Below are 23,994 nucleotides of genomic sequence, written 5' to 3'. Positions count from 1 at the left end.
TGGAGGTCACTCTTAAAAAAGCTTCAGTTAGACCTTGCTACCTATCATAATTTGCCAAACCCCAACCAAAACCATTCCAGCCAATCCTAAAGAACATCTAGGGCAATACATAAGATTCTACAAAGGTTCCATGCACTAGGGTAACTTTCAAGAAAACTACAACCTCCAGATGGGTCCCTGGACCAGATAAGTCTTGAAACCTAGAGGGCCCAGCCTCTCCAGAACATCAGATAGTTCCATCTCCCTACCCCATATTATTGGCAGCCCCTAACAACTTGAAAAAGTTAGAATAGGCATAGCCCAAATACCCCTGAAGAGTGGGAGAAAAATCGAAGTTGATGGTGGAGTTATACAGAGGTAGGGTTTAACAAATGAGTATGAGTGCTGAATCATTCTATTGATATTTCTTTTAGTCTCCAGTATTTTAGAGCAGCTAGAAGTAAAAACCTAAAATTGTGAAATAATAACGCATACCAAACTCTGAAATCTGTTCTACAACTAATTGTTGCACTGTGCATTGAAATTTACTGCTTTTTTGTATATATGTTATTTTTCATAAAAAATTGATGATAAAAAAATATGTATATTCCTTCTAGCCTCCAATGTTCTGGTGCAGCTAGAAGGAGAAATCTGAGAGGACAGTATGGTAGCCCATGACAAACTCTAGGATCTGGCCTGCAACTACTTGTTGAAGAGTGCTTTGAAACACTATGGCTTTTTTCTTTCTTTTCTTTGTATATATGCTATGTTATATAACAAAAAAAAAGTTAAAAAGAAAAGAAGGGGGAAAAACCACATAGCATTAGCATCAAAAAAAAAAAAAAGCTGAGGCCTGAATGTTATTGTCACAGAGCTAAGAAGAACCTCTTTAGTGATTTCTCTGTGGCTCCAGCTTTGGAGTTGGGATGTGGTATTAGTTTCCCAACTGCTAAAACAAATACCATGCAATAAGTTGGCTTCAATAATGACAGTTTATTGGCTCAAGTTTTTGAAACTAGGAGAAGTCCAAAATTGAGGCATCATCAAGGCAGTGCTTCTTTCTCCTATAAGACGGTGGCATTCTGGGGTGTTTACCTGCAGTCTTTGGTCCTTGGCTTTTCTATTACATGGCAATGCACATGGTAGCTTCTTCGTTCTCTTCTATGTTCCATTGACTTCCAGCTTCTGGCTGACCCCTGTATGTTCTCCCTCTCTGTCTGAATTTCTTTCTGCTTATAAAGGACTCCAGTAATCTGGATTGAAGCCCAACCTGCTTCCATTGGGCCACACCGTAACTGAACTAGCATCTTCAAGAGATCCTATTTACAATAGGTCCACACCCTCCAGGTCAGGAGTTGGGACCTGATTGTGCTTTTTGTAGGGAACATGATTTAATCTCCAACAGGGTGGGAAGAGCTGGTGATCAGGGGAACTTTATTGGGGGGGGGGGGGACTTACACCCCTTCAAACAGAGACACTACACTTTATCTGGTTTAAATTTGGGGGTTCTATATAAGGTTTTGTTGGAAAGAAAAAGCTACTGGTAGAATATCAACTTTCTCATTATACAGATGAAGAAACTGAGGCACAAAGAGGGGCCGTGACTTGCCCAAGGTGCTGACAAGAAGAAAGAAAGATGGTCTTTTTCTTGTAGACCTGGGCTTCTGCTCATCCCACCGTGTGTATAAATCCACACCACGTCCGTCAGTAGACAGGCCTAGCATTGCCTTGGCAATTCCTACCCTCAGCACCAGTCCCCTCCTGGGTTGCAGGAGCACACAGTCCCCCCAACCAGATCCTCCTGATGCCAAGTGCCAGCCTTTGCGTGGGGGTGTTCAGCAAGAAGCTCCTGCCTGGCCAGCCTCACACGCCTGCCTCCACCTGGGTGAGAAAGGAACAGGCCTCTGGGTGGTGATCACAGATCCATTCATGTCCAGAAGATGGGGGGACAATATAGACCCATTTCTGAGTGTGGGAAAAATTATAGCCTGCACTCTTCATGATAGCTCAGTTGGCTTGGGCAGGAGTAGTAAGTATATTAGGCAGTACAGTATTCTTTTTTTATGTCAAAATGTAAATTCTGTGTTCTTCATTCAGAGAGGCGATGATTTCCCTATGGATTTGGGGTTTAACTTCTCACCACTGGCTTCCTCTGCTCCTCTAACGGGGTCTGCCCATGCAGGTAGACAGCCTGGGCCAGTGGCCGTGGACTCAGCTATGCGGGGCTGGATGTCCTTTCTGAAGGCCATGCTTTTTTTTTTGCCAAAGCTGCTGAGATGCAATATACTAGAAGCAGACTGGCTTTTAACAATGAGGATTTATTAGCTTACAAGTTACAATTCTAAGGTCGTGAAAATGTCCAATTTAAAGCATCAACAGGAGGATATCTTCTCTGAAGAAAGACTGCTGGCATCTGGGACACCTATGGCACCTGGAAAGGCATATGGCTGGCATCTGCTGGTCCTTCTCTCCTGGGTTTCATTGCTTCCAGCTTCTGGCTTTAGTGGCTCCCTTGGTGGGTCCTCTCTTAGCTTCTCTGAGGCTTTTCTCTCTAAGCTTTCTTGGCTTTTTCTGTACTTTATCCTCTCATAAAGTACTCCAGTAAAAGGATTAAGACCCACCTTGAATGGAGTGGGTCACATCTCAAATTGAGATGCCTAACCAAAAGGTCCCATCTGTGTCTGCACACACAGGAGTGGGTTAAAAGAACATGGCGTTTTCTGGGGTACAGAACAGCTTCAGACCAGCACAAGCCTCAACTGTTCTAGACTGTGCGGAAAATCGATTAAACATGCCTTCTTCCTTCAGATAACAGAGCTCCTTGGATCTTATTGGAATTCATTTAAATGAATGCTCATTCCCCAATCCTAGGCTCTGGCTTTTAAGCTGCTAAACCATTTGGGTTTATTTAACTTAACCTCATAAGTGATGACTCTGATTTTCTCATTCCTGGATTGGAAAATCCAGTGGTTCCCCATTACTTACAAAATAAAGCACAAAGTCTAGAGCCTGGCATAGACCTGCTTTGTCTCTTTCTTTGTCTAGTTCCTGCTCATCCTTTAAGACTTGCCGATAGTTCCCTCTTCAGTTCCCTCCTCTGCACATATTTTTCTCCGTGAACTTCATACATTGTTTAAAGTGATATTTATGGGCGGGGCCAAGATGGCGGCTTAGTAAGGTACGTGCGTCTTAGTTCCTTCTCCAAAGCAACTACTAGGTGAACTGAAACAGTGCAGAACAGCTCCCGGGGCCATGGCAGGGAATGGACACACAGCGTACCCCAGTCTGGACTGGCTAGTCTGACTGTGAGACTCGGCTGCGGTGAGATCTCCGAACGGCGCGTGATTTCCCGAGCAGTGGCAGCTGTGGCGGCCGGAGCTCCTCCCTCCCCCCTTCCCGGGCCGGCTGAGAGTCTCAGAGAGGCAAGTTTCCCAAGCCGAGGTGGCCAGCGCCCCTCTTTTGCGGGCGGCTTCCTGGTTCGGCTACGAGTCTCAGATCAGAGGGCTACCCAAGCCGCGGTGGCCCTCCCCCGCGGGTGACTTCCTGGTCCAGTGGCGAATTCCCCGGGCTGCTGCGGCCGGCGACCAGCCATAGGGTCCCCTCAAGCCACGGCGGCTGACACCTCCACCATGCGTGGCCCCCCGAACCAATGGAGAGAATTGGATCGGAAATCCCCAGGCCGCAGAGATCGGTGACCGGGGGGATCCCTTCCAAACACATGAGACAAACGTGTGCCACGAGTGCCACCTACTGGGCAGGATAAGAAAAACAGAACCCAGAGATTTCACAGAAAAATCTTACAACCTTGTTGGGTCCGACACCCAGGGAAATCTGGCTAAATGCCCAGACGCCAGCAGCAGAAGATAACAATCCACACTCAGAAGATTGAGAATATGGCCCAGTCAAAGGAACAAACTAATAGTTCAAATGAGATACAAGAGCTGAGACAACTAATGCTGAATATACGAACAGAAATGGAAAACCTCTTCAAAAATGAAATTGATAAATTGAGGGAGGACATGAAGAAGACATGGGCTGAACATAAAGAAGAAATAGAAAAACTGAAAAAACAAATCACAGAACTTATGGAAGTGAAGGATAAAGTAGAACAGATGGAAAAAACAATGGATACCTACAATGATAGATTTAAAGAGACAGAAGATAGAATTAGTGATTTGGAGGATGGAACATCTGAATTCCAAAAAGAAACAGAAACTATCGGGAAAAGAATGGAAAAATTTGAACAGGGTATCTGGGAACTCAAGGACAATATGAACCGCACAAATATACGTGTTGTGAGTGTCCCAGAAGGAGAAGAGAAGGGAAAAGGAGGAGAAAAACTAATGGAAGAAATTATCACTGAAAATTTCCCAACTCTTATGAAAGACCTAAAATTACAGATCCAAGAAGTGCAGCGCACCCCAAAGAGATTAGACCCAAATAGGCGTTCTCCAAGACACTTACTAGTTAGAATGTCAGAGGTCAAAGAGAAAGAGAGGATCTTGAAAGCAGCAAGAGAAAAACAATCCATCACATACAAGGGAAACCCAATAAGACTATGTGTAGATTTCTCAGCAGAAACCATGGAAGCTAGAAGACAGTGGGATGATATATTTAAATTACTAAAAGAGAAAAACTGCCAACCAAGACCCCTATATCCAGCAAAATTATCCTTCAAAAATGAGGGAGAAATTAAAACATTCTCAGACAAAAAGTCACTGAGAGAATTTGTGACCAAGAGACCAGCTCTGCAAGAAATACTAAAGGGAGCACTAGAGTCAGATACAAAAAGACAGAAGAGAGAGGTATGGAGAAGAGTGTAGAAAGAAGGAAAATCAGATATGATATATATAATACAAAAGGCAAAATGTTAGAGGAAAATATTATCCAAACAGTAATAACCCTAAAAGTTAATGGACTGAATTCCCCAATCAAAAGACATAGATTGGCAGAATGGATTAAAAAACAGGATCCTTCTATATGCTGTCTACAGGAAACACATCTTAGACCCAAAGATAAACATAGGTTGAAAGTGAAAGGTTGGGAAAAGATATTTCATGCAAATAACAACCAGAAAAGAGCAGGAGTGGCTATACTAATATCCAACAAATTAGACTTCAAATGTAAAACAGTTAAAAGAGACAAAGAAGGACACTATATACTAATAAAAGGAACAATTAAACAAGAAGACATAACAATCATAAATATTTACGCACCGAACCAGAATGCCCCAAAATATGTGAGGAATACACTGCAAACACTGAAAAGGGAAATAGACTCATATACCATAAGAGTTGGAGACTTCAACTCACCACTCTCATCAATGGACAGAACATCTAGACAGAGGATCAATAAAGAAATAGAGAATCTGAATATTACTATAAATGAGCTAGACTTAACAGACATTTATAGGACATTACATCCCACAACAGCAGGATACACCTTTTTCTCAAGTTCTCATGGATCATTCTCAAAGATAGACCATATGCTGGGTCACAAAGCAAGTCTTAACATATTTAAAAAGATTGAAATCATACACAACACTTTCTCGGATCATAAAGGAATGAAGTTGGAAATCAATAATAGGCGGAATGCCAGAAAATTCACAAATACGTGGAGGCTCAACAACACACTCCTAAACAACGAGTGGGTCAAAGAAGAAATTGCTAGAGAAATTAGCAAATACCTCGAGGCGAATGAAAATGAAAACACAACATATCAAAACTTATGGGACGCAGCAAAGGCAGTGCTAAGAGGGAAATTTATTGCCCTAAATGCCTATATCAGAAAAGAAGAAAAGGCAAAAATGCAGGAATTAACTGTCCACTTGGAAGAACTGGAGAAAGAGCAGCAAACTAATCCCAAAGCAAGCAAAAGGAAAGAAATAACAAAGATTAGAGCAGAAATAAATGAAATTGAAAACATGAAAACAATAGAGAAAATCAATAAGGCCAGAAGTTGGTTCTATGAGAAAATCAATAAAATTGATGGGCCCTTAGCAAGATTGACAAAAAGAAGAAGAGAGAGGATGCAAATAAATAAGATCAGAAATGGAAGAGGAGACATAACTACTGACCTCACAGAAATAAAGGAGGTAATAACAGGATACTATGAACAACTTTACGCTAATAAATACAACAATTTAGAGGAAATGGACAGGTTCCTGGAAAGACATGAACAACCAACTTTGACTCAAGAAGACATAGATGACCTCAACAAACCAATCACAAGTAAAGAAATTGAATCAGTCATTCAAAAGCTTCCTAAAAAGAAAAGTCCAGGACCAGATGGCTTCACGTCTGAATTCTATCAAACATTCCAGAAAGAATTAGTACCAACTCTCCTCAAACTCTTCAAAAAAATCAAAGCGGAGGGAAAACTACCTAATTCATTCTATGAAGCCAACATCACCCTCATACCAAAACCAGGCAAAGATATTACAAAAAAAGAAAACTACAGGCCAACCTCTCTAATGAATATAGATGCAAAAATCCTCAATAAAATTCTAGCAAATCGTATCCAACAACACATTAAAATAATTATACATCATGACCAAGTAGGATTCATCCCAGGTATGCAAGGATGGTTCAACATAAGAAAATCAATTAATGTAATACACCACATCAACAAATCAAAGCAGAAAAATCACATGATCATCTCAATTGATGCAGAGAAGGCATTTGACAAGATTCAACATCCTTTCCTGTTGAAAACACTTCAAAGGATAGGAATACAAGGGAACTTCCTTAAAATGATAGAGGGAATATATGAAAAACCCACAGCTAATATCATCCTCAATGGGGAAAAATTGAAAACTTTCCCCCTAAGATCAGGAACAAGACAAGGATGTCCACTATCACCACTATTATTCAACGTTGTGTTGGAGGTTCTAGCCAGAGCAATTAGACAAGAAAAAGAAATACAAGGCATCAAAATTGGAAAGGAAGAAGTAAAACTATCACTGTTTGCAGACGATATGATACTATACGTCGAAAACCCAGAAAAATCCACAACAAAACTACTACAGCTAATAAATGAGTACAGCAAAGTAGCAGGTTACAAGATCAACATTCAAAAATCTGTAGCATTTCTATACACTAGCAATGAACAAGCGGAGGGGGAAATCAAGAAACGAATCCCATTTACAATTGCAACTAAAAGAATAAAATACCTAGGAATAAATTTAACTAAAGAGACAAAAAACTTATATAAAGAAAACTACAAAAAACTGCTAAAAGAAATCACAGAAGACCTAAATAGATGGAAGGGCATACCGTGTTCATGGATTGGAGGACTAAATATAGTTAAGATGTCAATCCTACCTAAATTGATTTACAGATTCAATGCAATACCAATCAAAATCCCAACAACTTATTTTTCAGAAATAGAAAAACCAATAAGCAAATTTATCTGGAAGGGCAGGGTGCCCCGAATTGCTAAAAACATCTTGAGGAAAAAAAACGAAGCTGGAGATCTTGCACTGCCTGACTTTAAGGCATATTATGAAGCCACAGTGGTCAAAACAGCATGGTATTGGCATAAAGATAGATATATCGACCAATGGAATCTAATAGAGTGCTCAGATATAGACCCTCTAATCTATGGACATTTGATCTTTGATAAGGCAGTCAGACCAACTCACCTGGGACAGAACAGTCTCTTCAATAAATCGTGCCTAGAGAACTGGATATCCATATGCAAAAGAATGAAAGAAGACCCATATCTCACACCCTACACAAAAGTTAACTCAAAATGGATCAAAGATCTAAACATTAGGTCTAAGACCATAAAACAGTTAGAGGAAAATGTAGGGAGATATCTTATGAATCTTACAATTGGAGGCAGTTTTATGGACCTTAAACCTAAAGCAAGAGCACTGAAGAAGGAAATAAATAAATGGGAACTCCTCAAAATTAAACACTTTTGCGCATCAAAGAACTTCATCAAGAAAGTAGAAAGACAGCCTACACAATGGGAATCAATATTTGGAAACGACATATCAGATAAAGGTCTAGTATCCAGAATTTATAATGAGATTGTTCAACTCAACAACAAAAAGACAGCCAACCCAATTACAAAATGGGAAAAAGACTTGAATAGACACCTCTCAGAGGAGGAAATACAAATGGCCAAAAGGCACATGAAGAGATGCTCAATGTCCCTGGCCATTAGAGAAATGCAAATCAAAACCACAATGAGATATCATCTCACACCCACCAGAATGGCCATTATCAACAAAACAGAAAATGACAAGTGCTGGAGAGGATGCGGAGAAAGAGGCACACTTATCCACTGTTGGTGGGAATGTCAAATGGTGCAACCACTGTGGAAGGCAGTTTGGCGGTTCCTCAAAAAGCTGAATATAGAATTGCCATACGACCCAGCAATACCATTGCTGGGAATCTACTCAAAGCAATTAAGGGCAAAAACTCAAACGGACATTTGCACACCAATGTTTATAGCAGCGTTATTTACAATTGCAAAGAGATGGAACCAGCCAAAATGTCCATCAACAGACAAGTGGCTAAACAAACTGTGGTATATACATACGATGGAATATTATGCAGCTTTAAGACAGGATAAAATTATGAAGCGTGTAATAACATGGATGGACCTAGAGAACATTATGCTGAGTGAGTCTAGCCAAAAACTAAAAGACAAATACTGTATGGTCCCAATGATGTGAATCGACATTCGAGAATAAACTTGGAATATGTCATTGGTAACAGAGTTCAGCAAGAGTTAGAAACAGGGTAAGATAATGGGTAATTGGAGCTGATGGGATACAGACTGTGCAACAGGACTAGATACAAAAACTCAAAAATGGACAGCACAATAATACCTAATTGTAAAGTAATCATGTTAAAACACTGAATGAAGCTGCATCCGAGCTATAGGTTTTTGTTTTGTTTTGTTTTGTTTTGTTCTTACTATTATTACTTTTATTTTTTTTCTCTATATTAACATTCTATATCTTTTTTGTTTGTGTTGCTAGTTCTTCTAAACCGATGCAAATGTACTAAGAAACGATGATCATGCATCTATGTGATGATGTTAAGAATTACTGATTGCATAGGTAGAATGGTATGATTTCTAAATGTTGGGTTAATTTCTTTTTTTCTGTTAATTAATAAAAAAAAAAAGTGATATTTATGTGTCTGTCTCCCCGGTTGGGAGCTCTTTGCAGTCTGAGACTGTTTTATTCATTCTCTTTTCTTTTTGTTTCTTTTCTTCATTCTTTTTATTTTTAGTTTCCATCACCTAGCACATTTCATGCCATGTAGTGAACACTCGAATGTTCAATGAGTTAACAGATTAATTAATTAGAAAACAGAAGCATGAATAGCCAACAGACTACTTCAAGGGTACATGAGAATGGGGTCCCAAATTACGGCAGGAGCAGCAGGAAGAGTAGATGGGTGGATTCATAAGAAGTTCATTAGGAGAAATGCAGAAGGAGACGTCATGGGAAAAGTATTCAATATTGGGGTAGGAAATGGTGATGCTGAGAAAGAAGGGGGCATTGAACATACTTCTGCACCGGTCCTGTGCTGGACCGGTGGCCGGGTGGTCATGTCACTCTCTGGGATTAGGAAAACGGGATGGATGGTTTGGCAAGGGAAGGTATTGACTTGGTTTGGCTGTGTTGAGTGTCAGGGGCCCATAGCCATGTGCGTGAGCCTAGAGCTAGGTGGGCTTTTGAGAGTCATCAACTTGTTAGTAGAAGATGGAGTTAGATGCGGGTGGCGTTGGCAAGGGAAAGACAAGAGGCAAAGTACAAGCGCCATTCCCGACCTTACCCGGGAGGGAATTCCAGCGTTAGAGTGAGTCAAGAAGAGGAACTAAGGAGACTGAGGAAGAGAGGACAGAGTCCGAGACTTGGTGGTCATGGTATTTGGGTCAAGGTGAATTGGAGCCGTAGGAAAAGAAGCAGGAGCAAGGGGTGCCGTGTAACCAGCAACTGGAGGGAGTGCTTCAGGAGGAAGGTGTGATTGACGGTTTCCAATGCAGGAGAGGTGAAGTGACTGAGGTTTGAAAAGCTGCTTTTGGCTTTGGCAATTAGAGGTGACTTTGGCATGAGGAGAATGGTAGAGGAGAAGGAGGTCCGACCGTGGTAGGCTGCAGAATGATTGACTGAGGAGGTGAAGCTTCAGAACCTTGGGTGTGAAGAGAGAACCATACGATGGTAATTTAAATGGGCAATAAGATCCAGGGAAATGGGGGAGACTTGGGAAACTGGTCGTTTGGGAAATGTGATGCATGGTGATTAAATCCGTCTCTGGAAGCTTATGCCTGAAATTGTATCTTGGCTCCGCGTCCTAGTGTGATTAAGGACTAATGTGCTGCTCTTTTTTTGCCTCCTCTTTATGAGGGGGCCATTATACAAAGAAGACTGGCTCCCAGAGACATGATTTAGTTAAAGAAGAAGCTAAACCACTGTATCAGAGACACAACAAGAAGTTTATTTTTCTTGACTGTAACAGTCCAGAGTGGGACTGGGGTGCCTCTGGGTGGGGACAACTTTTCTTCCCTCCTCAGAGCCTGCTGGGAAGCCCAAACCTGAGTGGCTTTGACACCAAAAGCACCAGGGTGTGATTCTTGGGTCCTCCAGTCTCCTCATTTCTGAAATGGAGGTGACAGCCCCTGCCTCACTGGGTTATTGAGAATTAAGAGAGACCTGGCCCAGATGAGGCTCCCCACCAGGTTTCACTGCCTGACACTGTGGGGGCGAGGGGAATTGGGGGGTCAGACCATCAGCCAGAGAGGATGGGGAGCACTCGGGGCCAGAGGTGGCTTCCCAGTGCCTTAGACCTTGCACCCAGGGCTAGGAGGTCACACATTTCTGAAACAGAGGCAGAAAGGCCTGCCTTCCTTGGACCAGACATCTGTTTATTTAAGAGCTCCTTTCAAATCCAGTGCACACACGCACTCCGTGTCTCATAGCGCCAACGCCTGTGGCAGCTGAGCGCTCCAGGAGGAGGAGGGGAAGGAAGCCATGCGTGCTTGGGGTGGGGGGCTGAGATCCCACTGGTGGTGGGCTTCAGGGGCTCCAGGCTTTCCCAGCCTCTGCTGAAGGTCCATTTCTAAGGCCTGGGGTCAGAAGAAGGGGGCAGGCTGCATATGCATTTCCAGTACCCGCGCACGCTGCCTCCTCTTGCCCTGTGTTTATTCTGAGGACTCGCGCCTCTAGGAAGCCCCTGACAGCACTCATCAGTGGGGCAGTCCTGTTCCCACTTGTGCTTTGTTTTAATTGTTTCTAGAAGTATTTTTCGTTTTAATGTACAGTGGACACAGGTCTGTGCTTCCCACCTGAGGCTGGAATTGAAAAATGTGGGAAGGGAAGATGCTGAGGAGAGGAAAGATAAAGATCTGGGTAGAAAAATCAAGAGACTCTGCCTAAGCTCGCCTGTGCAGGACTTTCCCAGAAGCTCTGCTGGGAGAGCCGACGGATGATGCCTGCACTAAAAAACCTCTGCTGAGATGCATCCTACACTTCGGCACAGGCTCAGGCTATAAAAGCAATGCCCTAAGTTTGGCTTCTCTCTTTTTCATTCTCTTTGATATATGTTTCCAGGGGAACTGTGAAACAATGAGTGGGGTGGAAAAAATATTTACATAACTAATCTTAAAGAGCTCATGAGCTTACCCAGACTCTTTGGCTCATTCGTTCATTCATTCATTCATTCATTCAACTTCTGTTGACACCGATGCATCAGGAGCTGTGTCAGGTGGTGAAGGCACAGAACTGAGCTCATCTTTTAGCTAAGAAAGTTACTTAGGGGCTGTTTTCGTTTTCTAAGGTTGCCCTAACAAAGTACCAAAAACTGGGCAGCTCTGCACAACAGTTCTGGAGGCTACAAGTTTGAAATCCGGGTGCTGGCGGGGCCCTGCTTTCTCTGAAGTTCATAGGGAAGAATCTGTTCCATGCCTCTCTCCTGACTCCTGACCACAGCTTGCTGGCATGGAGTCCCCTGCCTCAGTCATTGCGTGGCCCTCTCCCCTTACCTGTCTGCCTGTGTCCAAGTTTCCTCTTCTTACAAGCATAGCCATCAGACTGGACTAAGGGCTCACCCTACTGTAGTATAACCTCATTTTAATGCACCTAATTCCATCGGTAATGACCCTATTTCCAAATAAGACCACATCCTGAGTCACTGGGGATTGGGACTCGGCATATCTTTGGCGGGGGACACAGTTCAGTCCGTAAGAGAGGGGCGTGTCCTGGGCCTAGTTGGTGGGGCTGGTGAGCCTGGGGTGGAAGTGTGGAGTTGGAGAGAGCTATGGAGGGTGGGGGGATGGGGCCAGAAGGACCCCCGAGGCTCGAGAAGCAGTGAATACTGTTGAGAAGCTGTTTCACATTGTGGTGAAGAGCCAGGGGGAACATGTGACTTAATGTCCAAACTGGGACAACTTTTAAGCAAAAGGGGACACCCCTAATAAGTCTGCTTATTACTAAAGGTAGTGACTATCGAGTAAGTAAGACAATAAGAGTAAACCCCATTGGCCCGGATGGACTGACGTTGTAAGGATGGGGTGGTTTGAAGCTATTATGTACCCCAGGAAAGATCATGTTCTTTTAATCCATTCCTGTGAGTGTAGACCTGTTGTAGGTGGGACTTTTTGGTTGGGTTATTTCAATTGAGTGTGACCCAGTTCATTCAAGGTGAGTCTTAATCCTTTTATTAGAGTCCTTTATAAGAAGATAAAAGATAGAAAAAAGCTGCAGAGAAGCTGAGAGACAAGCAGACATGCAGAGGCTCAGAGAGGAGGTCACTGAAGTCAGAAGCTGAAAGCAACGCGACCTGGGAGGAAAAAAGAGACCAGTAGACATCGCCATGTGCCTGGCCGTGTGAGAGCGGAGCTGAGGATCCCCATAGCTGGTTTTTGGGGAGAAGGTATCATCCTGTTGTTGCCTTGATTTGCACAGTTCTGTGGCCTCAGAACTGTAAACCTGTCAAGTAATAAGTCCCCGTTGTAAAAGCCGACCCGTTTCTGGTATATTGCATTTCATCAGCTGTAGCAAACCTAAACACTGTGCTAAGAGCTCATGCCGAAGCCAGGATGCCCGCCTCTGAATCCCACCCTCCACTTGCTGACAGCGTTACTTCCTGCTGAGTTTTCATCTGTAATCCAGGACGACACCCAGGCCCACTTCACTGGATTAAAAGAGGAAATCCAGAGTACCGAACACCATGCCCGCCACGCGGCGTCGGTCAGTAAATGTCAGCTATTAACAATATTCACAGAGCCTTAGATGAGGCAGAAAAGGTCAGAAAATGAACGTGCAGGCAGTAAGTCCTGTAATGGAGTGGCATCCTTATCCCACCTAGTAAGGAAGGTAGAGTCGTTCCAGTTTTATAAATAAGAAAAGTATAGGTCCAAAGTCACAGAAGTTAGAGAGAAATGGAACCAGATCCCAGGCCTCTGAGTCCAGGCACAGCGCACAAGTCATAGGAGTGGGATGGGGGTGGGGAGTGTGGGTGTCGAGGCCCCTGGGAGAAGGGAAGGGAAGGGTGGAGGTGACTAGTGGGAAGCACCAAAAAGGTATTTGGGGCCCAGTGCCTGTCTCCCAGCTGTGGTGGCCGAGGCCCTGCCCGCGCTGCCCTGTGGGACTCCCTCAGACCCGCCCTGCCTTCCAGCCCCCTCCCTGCCCCGCCCCGAGGGCGCACATTTTGCAGTGCCTTGCAATGTTGAGAACCGAGATGAGATGCTTCACATCCACCGTACCCCTTGCCTTTTTCCTCTTCTTTTAAAACGGTTTTCCTGTCTGAGTCAACCTACTTTGTGAAATAGAGGTCTGGATTTTCTGCAAGTGGACTCTCCAGTGTCAGCTGGGAACAGAGTCTTCTGTCCGCTGGCAGGAGGGTCTGGCTCAGGTACGAAGGCTGTGAGCCTGTGGGCCCCTGAGCTCACATACCCAGACTCTGGCTTAGGCGTTATTTCGGGTGGCCTCCACACTACCCTTCATTCGGGAAGTGCCCAGAGAGTTGGTTACAATACGTCCTTTACCTTGAATGACAGGGAAGTCATAAATGTACAGTGCACGTGGTTCTGGCAAATTCTTGACCCCATCTGATCCCTGCCATCACCCTGCAAGGGAGGGAGAACAGGACCAGCATCATCTCCATCCGCAGAGGAGGAAGCTGAGGCCTAAGAGGTCACAGGATCTGCCCAGGTCACCTGCTGTAGATGGTGACAGCTGGGGCTCATGCCAGATCTCCTGACCCGCTGGCTCATGCTAGTTTGTTTTATTTTGTTTTCTCTGATTCTTGGCATAAGCACTGGAGAAGTCCTCGTTTTATGGGTTGGACCACAGCTTTAACAAAAAAATAAAAGGACCCAGGGGAAATATAGCAAAAGATGAAGACTGTCTATAGGCAAAACCTCCAAAGACTCTCCATATATGTGTAAATGTAGGGAATAAGGAGAGAGCCAAGCCATTTGCCTAAAGATATAAGAGGAGTCCTGACTGATACGTATAATGCATGTTGGTACTTGCAAATGAAGTTGAAAATAGGAAAGCATGGCTCTCAGGTATAAAGACTAAGAATTCTTGCTGCCAGAATTTGCATTCAAGATGCAGCCACAGCACCATTCACGTGACCCTGTACTTAGCAATTGAACCCGAAGTTCTGTCCAAAAGAGCTGTCTGCATTTATTTACCTTGCACGCCACAAATATACAGCTATGAAAGAAAAAAACTAGTGGTTGCCCAGAGGCCCTATTGCCCAGCCAGCCTCGGCAGCCTAGGCAGCTGCCAAATCCCTAGCCCCAAAGCCAAGGAGCTAGAGGACAAGGGAGAAGTGTGAGGTTCTTCCAGAAAGTACCCCAGGCAGTGTGGCATCTTTGTAGTGACAGCCATCGTGCTTTTCCTGACCGAGGATCCTGCCAGGATCTGGGGCAGCCCAGAGAGGCAGCAGCAGTGCCCCAGCAGCGTTCTGCAGGCCCTGACTGGGCTCTGTGCCAGGACAGGCCCCTGGGCTGTGCCCTCCGCTCATCCAACTCAGCTTCAACCACAGACCGTCAAACCAAAAGAACTGCAAGAAGCCAGTCTTCAGTCTTTACTGAGGAAAGTAAAGCCTCTGCACCCTGCTATGCACATGTGTGTGCCTCGGTTTCCTGTTCTGTAAAAAAGGCAGTAATATCCCATGGTGGAATTATTTTAAGTATGAAATCAATTAATATCCATATAGTCCTTAGCTTAGTGCCTAGTGCATACTTCACATTTAATAAATGTTTCGTTATTTCTTGTATCAGCTGATCAAAGTTTCGGTGGTCGTGAGCAAGGGGGGCCTGAAGACAGGAGACCAGGCCCTTTCCTGCTAGGAACTGGCAGTGTGACTTTGGCTATACCAACTGGCACCCCTCCCCGGGGTTCGGCTTCCTCAGTTCTCAAATGAAGGAGCTGAGCTGAGTCATCCTTTTTGGCTCCTTCCCACTGTCCCATTTAGAGGGTCTGAGGAAGCCCCATTTTTCAGATTGCTTCACAAGGACATATAGTCACACTGTCCACCCACCAGGGGTGGGTCAGACAAGTGGAAATTAAATAAAAGGGAGACAAGGACAAAGAAGGATGAAATTGCCTGCATGGGGGAGGAACCACACTTCATGGGGACAGGAACCAGGTTTCCTTAGAAGCTAAAATTAAGTTATAAATTAAATAAACCACTTAGACTGTTTCTTCCCCCCTTTCCTTCTGCTTTTGGCCATTGTGCAGACACGGCCTCTTGTTGGCCAAGAACCCAGAGGTGGAAATCGGCACTTACTTTACTGGAGGGTAGCAGTGGGGTGGGGTCTGGATTGATTTTAGAATCACCAAGCCCCCCAGGAGCTCTGCCCTAGCTCCCCGAACCAGGTATGGGGTGCCCTCCCCATCGGAAACGGAGAATCAGGGCACCCCATACTGGGCTTTTTTTTTTTTAATGAAAGCAGACAGAGAATAAAAAACTGGTGAGCTCCCAGGAGCAGAGAGTATGGAAAAAGCAAGGTGTGTGTGGGGTGGGGGGAGAAGTCCAAACGAAGTGTGGCTGTAACCTCACTTTGCAGGCTTTTCTGCAGCCCAGCTGAACAAGACCCGTTCCCCAGGCCTACCATACCCAGCCATGCCTCCATGCCTTTGCTTGCATGCCCCCTCTACCTGAGCAGCTGTCCTCTTTTACTCCCTGTAGAAACCTGCCAGATTCAGTGCCTCTCTCCCCCAGTCCTCTCCCTTCCTTTGTGCTACCAAAAAGATTTGCCAGCATCTCTCTTAAATCCCTCTCCACGTTTGGAAGTTATTCATGAATCTGTGCCTCACTGAAAGCTCCCTAAAGGACCAAGTGGAGTGGCTCTAAGTTCAGATTCGGGCACAGAGCAGGGACTCGGTAAGTGTCTGTGGAGTGAGTGAAGGGTGTGACTGACCCCGGGGCTCCCAGTGTTGTGCGTTTATGTACAATTCATAAAATCAACTCCCAGACACTTCAAACACTCCAAGCGCTCCCCATTTCTTGCTGCCATCGCCTTCAGAGGACTCAGTTCAGCCTCTGGAGTTGTGGTCCACTCTGCCCCCCGGGGCTTCCTTGGTTGGAGCCTTGCCCCATTCCCCAGGATTTCAAGTACATCTGGCCAGCCAGCCGGGCTCTTTCCACATTCCCCTCTTCTTCTCTGCACTGAGACTCATTCACTTGGGGTGAGGGCAAGTGGGAGAGACAATAAACCCCAAGTCTCAGACATTATCTGGCTCACATGACGTCCCCGAAAGACATCACTTCACCATCAGGGCACCTGCGGTTGCTTTCCTACAGTGTCTGGTGGCCCCCGGGCCTGCTGGCTGCCCCTGAATCCTGGCGTTGTCCTGCAGCCAGAACCTTGGTCTGGAGGAGAAGGCACCCGGCGCCGCATTCCCGGGCTGCCTGAGGAAGCGCTGGCATCTCATGGGGCCCCATGTCCTGAACGTGGATTTTGTGTGTGAGGACACGCCCACCGTTGTGCGCCGTTCCTGCCCGATAGGGAGGAGACATGTTCCAGAGACGGGCACTTTCAGAACCAGAAGCAGTCTTAAGGAACATTTGATTCAAAGTGCAGTCTCAGACCAGCAGCCTCAGCAGCAGCTGGGAAAAGGGTGACCAGCTGTCCCGGCTTGCCCAGGCTTAGCACTGAAAGTCTGGTGTTGGGAGAAACCCCTCGGTCCCAGGCAAATCAAGTTGACCGATCATCCTACCCAGTCCTCAGGGGTCCCACCTCAAACCTGTTCAATCAGAAAGCCCAGCCCCCTGGGCTTGAACAAGCCCTCCAGGGATTCTGGTGCCCAGTCAAGTTTGAGAACCACTGCCCTACCCCGTGGATGGGAAGGCAAACACCCAGAGGAGGGCAGGCGTCTCTCAGTAGCACAGTTTCAACAAGCTGAAGTGGATTTTCCAAAGAAAGTTGAAATCAGTGTATTTTGGTTTTGTTTCTTTCCCTGCAGGTGTTGAGAAGTCAGTTGCTGTAGTCAGTGGGCACTGGGGCTGCCATGGGGGTCCGGGAAGAGAGGGTGGGTCCCTCAAGCCTTGGAAGGAGTGAAGAAGCAGAAAGGAGGGGAGTTTCAGATTCAGGGCCCTGCTTGAACAGAAGCCCAGAGGGAGCTTGGCTGAAGCCGGCCTGGGGCGTGACACTTACCTCTTCTTTGTCCTGACTCCCGTGACACATGTTTGCTGCCTCCCCTGGGGGAGTGTCTCTGCCTTGCCCGCCCCCCTTGTCTGCTCTTGTCCCTCAAGGCCACTTCCTCCCACTTCCAATCCGTTCAGGAAGTCCAATCCCCACTCCCCTGGGCAGAAAGAAAACCCAACTAGAAAGGTCAGTCTCTTTCCCAGAAATCATGACACTCCTCCAAGCGCAGAGAAATGGTTTAGGGCATTATCCAAAGTCCCAGTTCCTCTATTCCCTGGTAAGGGAAGATAAAACCACTTTAGAAAGAGTGTGTTTGTTTTTCTCCTCTCCAGGGGCTGCTGGAGCGCTGCGTGCCCCCTTTCACCTGCCGTGAACCACTGTCTAGCCGGAGGGAGGAGGGGGGCTGGGGAGAACGGGTGGGACAAGGTCCTAGAGAAGAGAGTACAGTAGGGTAGCTGTTGGTCTCCCAGGTCCCTGAGACATCTGGAAGCACCTGGGGAGATGGGTTAGGAGTGGTTTAAAAAGCTAGAAACAGAGGTGCTTCCTTCAGCTGGTCCTGTTTCACTGGAAGCAGGGGGAGTTAAGTTCATGGGCTTTGGAATATTTCCCAGTGAAATAAGCACGCCCTACCCTAGCCCTCCTTATTTAAAAAACAAACACCTTTCTTCACCCTTGGTATTCTTCTAGCTTCTGCTTTAAGCTTCTCCTTTGGAAAAAAAAATACCTTCCTTCGGGTCTCCTATTTCTCCCCTCACATGTATCCCTAACCCGTGCCGTCTTCCCCTGGTGCTGCTCCAGCGAAGATGAGCCCATGGGTCCTTCTCTAGGTGGGCATTCACTGCAGCACATGGCCCGGTAGACCACCCCTCTTTCTTGGCTTCTAGGTCCCTGCACTTTCCTGGTTTTCCTCTGACCCCCCTTCCCCACCTCCCCCCGCACCCAGCAGTTTCCTGCATGGCTTCCTCCTCCTGTGCTCCCTTCTGATATGCCAGGACTCCCCCCGGGGTCCATCCTCTGCTACCTCTGCACACACACTGCCTGCCTGGTTTGACCTCCCTCTGTGCCAGTCAGGCCTCTGTCCCCTGCTCTCTATCCCCACTGCCACCGGCCAGGGTCACATCTCAGCATCTCTTTCTTGGACTTCAGCACCAACTTCCTAAGCGATCTCCAGTCACCCAGCCAGCCCCATCCCTTTTCTGCCCCGACAGATATGCTGTGCAGCCAGAGGGCTGTTTCTGAAACACAAAGCTCATCACAGAACTTCCCTGCTGAACACTCTCCATGGTGCTGCATCACCTTCAGGACCTGAGTTCAAGTCCCTTAGCTTAGCATATAGGAGACCTCTCTTGATCTGACCCCTATTGAACTCTGCACCTGCCCCTCCTAGCCTCCTCCATTCACACTCTACACCAGCGGTCTTCACGGTAGATTTTCAGGACAAACCACTGGGGTATAGGAAGAACTTATGAGAATTTCTGTTCCTAATTGTTTTCATCTAAAAAAAGAGTGGGAGAAAGATCAAAAGTGATGGTGGAGTTATACAGAGAAGGTAGGGTTTAGCAAACGAATATGACTGCGGAATCATTATATTGATATCTCTTTTAGTCTCCAGTGTCTTAGAGCAGCTAGAAGTAAAAAGCTAAAGTTGTGGAATTGTAACCCATACCAAACTCTGAAATCTGTTCTACAACTAATTGTTGTGATGTGCTTTGAAATTTATTGCCTTTTTGTTGATATGTTATTTTTCACAAGAAAGAAGACAAAGTTGATTGTGATGACAAATGCCCAGCTGTGTGATGATATTGTGAACCAATGAATGTACACTTTGGATGATTACATGGTATGTGACTATATAATATATAGCGATAAAAATAAATGATTTTTTTTAAAAGATTAAAAGAAAAAGTGGCGTTATAAAAGAGAAGATAGGATTTAACAAATGGGTATGACTCCTGAATCATTATATTGATATTTCTGTTAGTCTCCAGTGTTTAAAAATAAATAAATAAATAAAGAGTAAAATTAAGCTTTGATAATATTTACTTCACAGGCTGAGAGTAGTATATGAATACAATTTATAAATAAATACATGGGGTGTGTTCAAAACAATTTTAGTGCCTGACATCACCCTCTGGACACACTGTCCCACCTGTAGTGTCCCTGAGACAGCATGTCCTCACACAGCTTTGCTCCCACTGATCTCTCTACCCTATCATTTTGGGTCAATTAGCTGCAAGTGATAAAATATCCAATATAAGTAAAAAGTTTGTTGATCTCTTATGTAAATTATGTCTGGAGGTAAGTGACCCAGGAAGGATAAGGTAACTCTAAATCATTTGAGACCCAGGCCCCTTTTACTTATTGCTCTGCCTTTCTCAACCTATGTTTTCCAGCTTGTAGCTCAATATGGCTGCTTGAGCTCCAGCCATTACATCAGCATTCCCACCAACAGAAAGAAGGAAAGGTTGTGAAGAGACATGCCCCCTCACTTAAGGACAACTCTGATTATTACAGATAAAAAGAAGTATTTATTAATAATAAAGGATTTGTTCCACCAGGATGATATCACAACCCCAAGTCTGTATATACTCATAAAATAGCTTCACAATATATAAAGCAAAAGTTGATAGAATTAAAGGAGGGTTAGAAAAATTCACTTTCATAGTAGGAGTCTGTAAAATATCTTTTCAATAGTCAATAGAATAAGGAGACATAAAATCAGTAAGGAAGTAGAAGATCCAGATAGTACAATTAACAAATTTAACCAAATAGACATACAGAATTCTGTACCCAACAATGACAAGATTCGCTTTCTTATCAAATGTAACATACACCCCCAAAAGGATACTTCTGAGAAGTTCCATACAACACCTCTGCTTACATCCCATTTGCCAGCAGTTAATCATGGCTACACCTAGCAGAAAAGAAGGCTGGGAAATGTTGACTGCTCCAGCTGGCCAAGTACCCAACTAAACCTGAGGGTTTGTATTCCAAAGGAAGAGGGGGAGAACAAATATTAGAGGGAACCAGCAGTGTCTGGCCCTCCCTCCCTTCCTTCCCTTGACAGCTGTGGTCTTGAGAGCACAGTGGGGAAGAGCTTGGGCCCAGAGACATTCTATCCTGGCTTTGCCACTCACTTGTGATGTGAAGCTGGGTAGGTAGGTTATTTAAACTTTTAAAGCCTCGGTTTCCTTATCTTGCAAAATGGGAATAACCCTACTTCACAGGATTTATTAGAAGGATGGCACAAGATAATGTATGTGAGGAACTTAGTCCTATGTCTGGCATATAATATGTGCTCAATAAATGTTAGTTGCAGAGAAGTTAAGCAACTTGCCCAAGGTCACACAGCTGGTAAATAGCAGGACTACTTTCAGAGCCTGGCATCTGGCTCCAAGCTAGTGTTGACACTTCTTTGGGGCCTCCACTGGTTCCAGCAGAGAGCCCCACGTATGGTAGGGGTGAGGTGGAGGACAGAACGTTGAAGGAGGGGTAGGAACCCAACTTTAGAGAGGTCACTTTAAAAATGTATTTCTTAACTCATCCCCATGTTAATTTCCATACAAAAGCTGAATGAAGTGAACCCAAAGGTTTCCTCTGATTTTGACATTTTGTGTTTCCATCTTCTCTATTGCCAATGCCTGAAATTTCACCATTAGAAATTTGCTCTTTTTTGTTCATCTTTGCCTTTTTCCTAAAGTTCTTTTTTAAAAAATCTGATTTCCCCCTGACCTATTGACTGGAGAGGGTGTAAGATCTCTAGAGAGGATTCTCATGTATAAGTCCAGTGGTCCCTGGTTGGGAGGGGAGGCCGTGCAGGGAGAAGGGCGAAGAGAACACAGGCGGGAGAAGAGGATCCCCAGACAAACCTGTCTATTCACTGAGGCCAGTGGGGGTCCAGAGGATTCTGAGGGTCCCAGCACCCAGGCGCGCCTTAGAGCCGCCTGCAGAGGACCGTATAAGAACTCTCCTTCCCGTCCCTGGCTGACCCATCTATCAGCATCTTTTACACGTTCTTGCAGGCTTCCTTTGTTGCTTTTTCTGTATTTCTTCCACCACCCCGCTCTCAGACAAAGCAAAACCTGAGAAAAATGTGGTTCTTTTTTTTAAACAAGAAGACTAAAAGTCTTAAATTACCTTCTTTAAGGTCTGAAAATAGAAGTCCCCAAATAAGACAGCCAATTTTTCTTTTGCTCTCTTCCTCTCTCTGTCTCCATGAGCTTGGGAGCCTGAAATAAAAGGCAGAGCCATGGCTCAGGATGAAGTTATTTGGGCTTGGCCCAGCACCAGCCAGAGAAGAGGGCAGAGGGGTGAGAAAGGAGGGTCCAATTGAGAATGGTGGAGAAAGAGATGGAAATGGGCAAAATCAATGCCTCATTGCTTATGATACTAAAACAAAGAAGGTTCCTTAAAAGGGAAGATTTTTTTGAAGCCCAAACCCTCTGTGCAGATACGCGGGGGTACATGCAGCTGAAGGGGGAAGGGAAGAAAGCATGAAGGCCATTGCTCAGACTTATGAAGAAGAAATAATGTTACTAGGCACATAGGCCTTCTCTGCCTCTGTCACCACCATTGACATCGTGTTTCCAAGCAAGCCTATCTGAGGTGACAGGACAAGAAAAGGGAGCATAGTGTTGGGGCAAAGACTGGAGTTTTCACACTAAAGTCTTAGGTTCCAATCCCAGATCTAAGATGTGTATTAGTAATACCTCCCTGCCCGGATCAAGGTGGTGGAGTGAGAAGCTTTGAACAATCAGTGAGAACTGGCAGAAGCATCCTCCTCAAAAGCTCTAGAATACAGTTGACTGCAGTAACAGAGGGAGCCTAGAATCAAGAGAAAGGCTACTTAAAAGAAGTAGGACCTGGTGGTGCCCTCACTTGGCCCTCCTCCACCCTACCTGACTCGGGGCTCCCAGGGCACAGATCCCTGGCCCTGGTTCCAGAGTAAGTAGAGTAACTGTTGTACACATCCTTGGAGCATGTCTCTCTGGCCCAGTCTGTCTGGTGGTGGCCTGAGGGACTCGCTGTCCCTTTCCCTGTACTAGAAAGCAGCTCTTCTGAGCTCTCCTACAGAACACTGGGGGGAAGCAGTCAAGTCATGAGGCCTGGGGCAAGGGATTTCTGGCTATAGGACATACAGGACAGTAACAAGGACTGTGAGAAAGCTGTTTCCCTAGAGATGAGGGGGCATTGGTGTCCATTCCTAAGCCATTTTCAATAGTCAGCCCTGATCTAGGCAAGTGTGGAGTTAAGATAAGTCTGAAAGGCAAAGTAACAAGTCAAGTGACAGTGATAATTCCTTAAAGGGCTTCTCCACCCCAGGAAAAGGTGTAGGGCCCAGCTCAAGTGGTGGCCTTCAATCAGAGAATTCAGACCCCAGAGGCTAAGACCTAAACCCCTTTCTACCTTAGCCTCTGTCTTAACCATGGCCCTGCCAGCTACAGGGTCAGCTTAGAATTAAAGACACCACATCACTTTACACCAGAAGGGAGCTGCAGGCTGACAAGCACCACCTGCTGGGAAGGATAGGAAATGCAGAGTCTAGAGGATTCACATAAAAGTCTGACAGTCTGCTGGGTCTCATCTCCAGGGAAACTTGATCTTCATTACACTCTCCTCCTAAGACCTGGGCCTGTCTTGTCTGGGAAAATCTGACTGGGGTTGATGATACTTGGGGAGGCCATCCTTAAAAAAAAAAAAAAAAGGTTCTATTTAGGCAGGGCAAGAACCAGAAAAACAAAAGCTGAAAAATTCTGGACAGTTAAAAAGACGCTATGCTAGAGATATAGAATAAGTTGAACTGAATGAAAAAAAAAGATAACAAAGCCAACCAATATGAAAACTGTAGGTAAAAGAGTGAAAACGACTTCCAGAATAAACTAATCAAGGAAATCAGATGCCGAGACAGCAGCAAAAAATCGTGAGTCATACTAGGAAAAACAAAGATATGGTCCTGCAAAGAAACCAGCTAACACTTCCAATGAGATACAAGAGCTTAAACAACTAATTAATACTGAATCAAACATATTAAATCAAGTCAAAAAAACAAATCAACTAGTTGAGGGAAGATATGGCAAAAGAGGTGAAGGATATAAAGGAACATTGGTGACCATAAAGAAGAGCTTTTAAAGCTTGAAAAAACAAATGACAGAGCTTATGGGAATGAAAGGCACAATAGAAGAGATGAAATACACAGTGGGAAACTTACAGCAACAGATTTGAAGACGCAGAAGAAAGGATTAGTGAAATAGAGGACACAACATCTGAAATCCTACACACAAAAGATCAGATGGGGAAAAGAATAGAAACATATGAGGAGTATCTCAGGGAATTAAATGACAACATGAAGTGCATGAATATACATGTTAAGAAGTATGAATATACTTC

At 45.0% G+C, this 23,994-nt stretch overlaps 1 protein-coding gene across 5 annotated transcripts in view; it reads left to right on the top strand.

Annotated features, from left to right (window-relative positions):
- Positions 1-23,994, top strand: part of TSPAN11 (tetraspanin 11) — a 90,884-nt gene that overhangs the window by 19,051 nt on the left and 47,839 nt on the right. Inside the window, exons 1-2 of one of the 5 annotated variants that reach the window (XM_077169710.1) lie at positions 16,247-17,793; positions 19,360-19,447. The exons of 2 other annotated variants lie outside the window; for them this stretch is intronic. The gene's annotated coding sequence lies outside the window, so the exon portion shown is untranslated. Of the gene's footprint in view, positions 1-16,246; positions 17,794-19,359; positions 19,448-23,994 lie in introns of those variants that run through there. 2 more of the 5 variants (XM_077169712.1, XM_077169711.1) reach the window with 2 other exon arrangements.

This window comes from Tamandua tetradactyla, chromosome 7, assembly GCF_023851605.1.
Source record: "Tamandua tetradactyla isolate mTamTet1 chromosome 7, mTamTet1.pri, whole genome shotgun sequence".
Classification (NCBI taxonomy): domain Eukaryota; kingdom Metazoa; phylum Chordata; class Mammalia; order Pilosa; family Myrmecophagidae; genus Tamandua; species Tamandua tetradactyla.
This window is presented reverse-complemented; position numbering and strand designations above follow the sequence as displayed.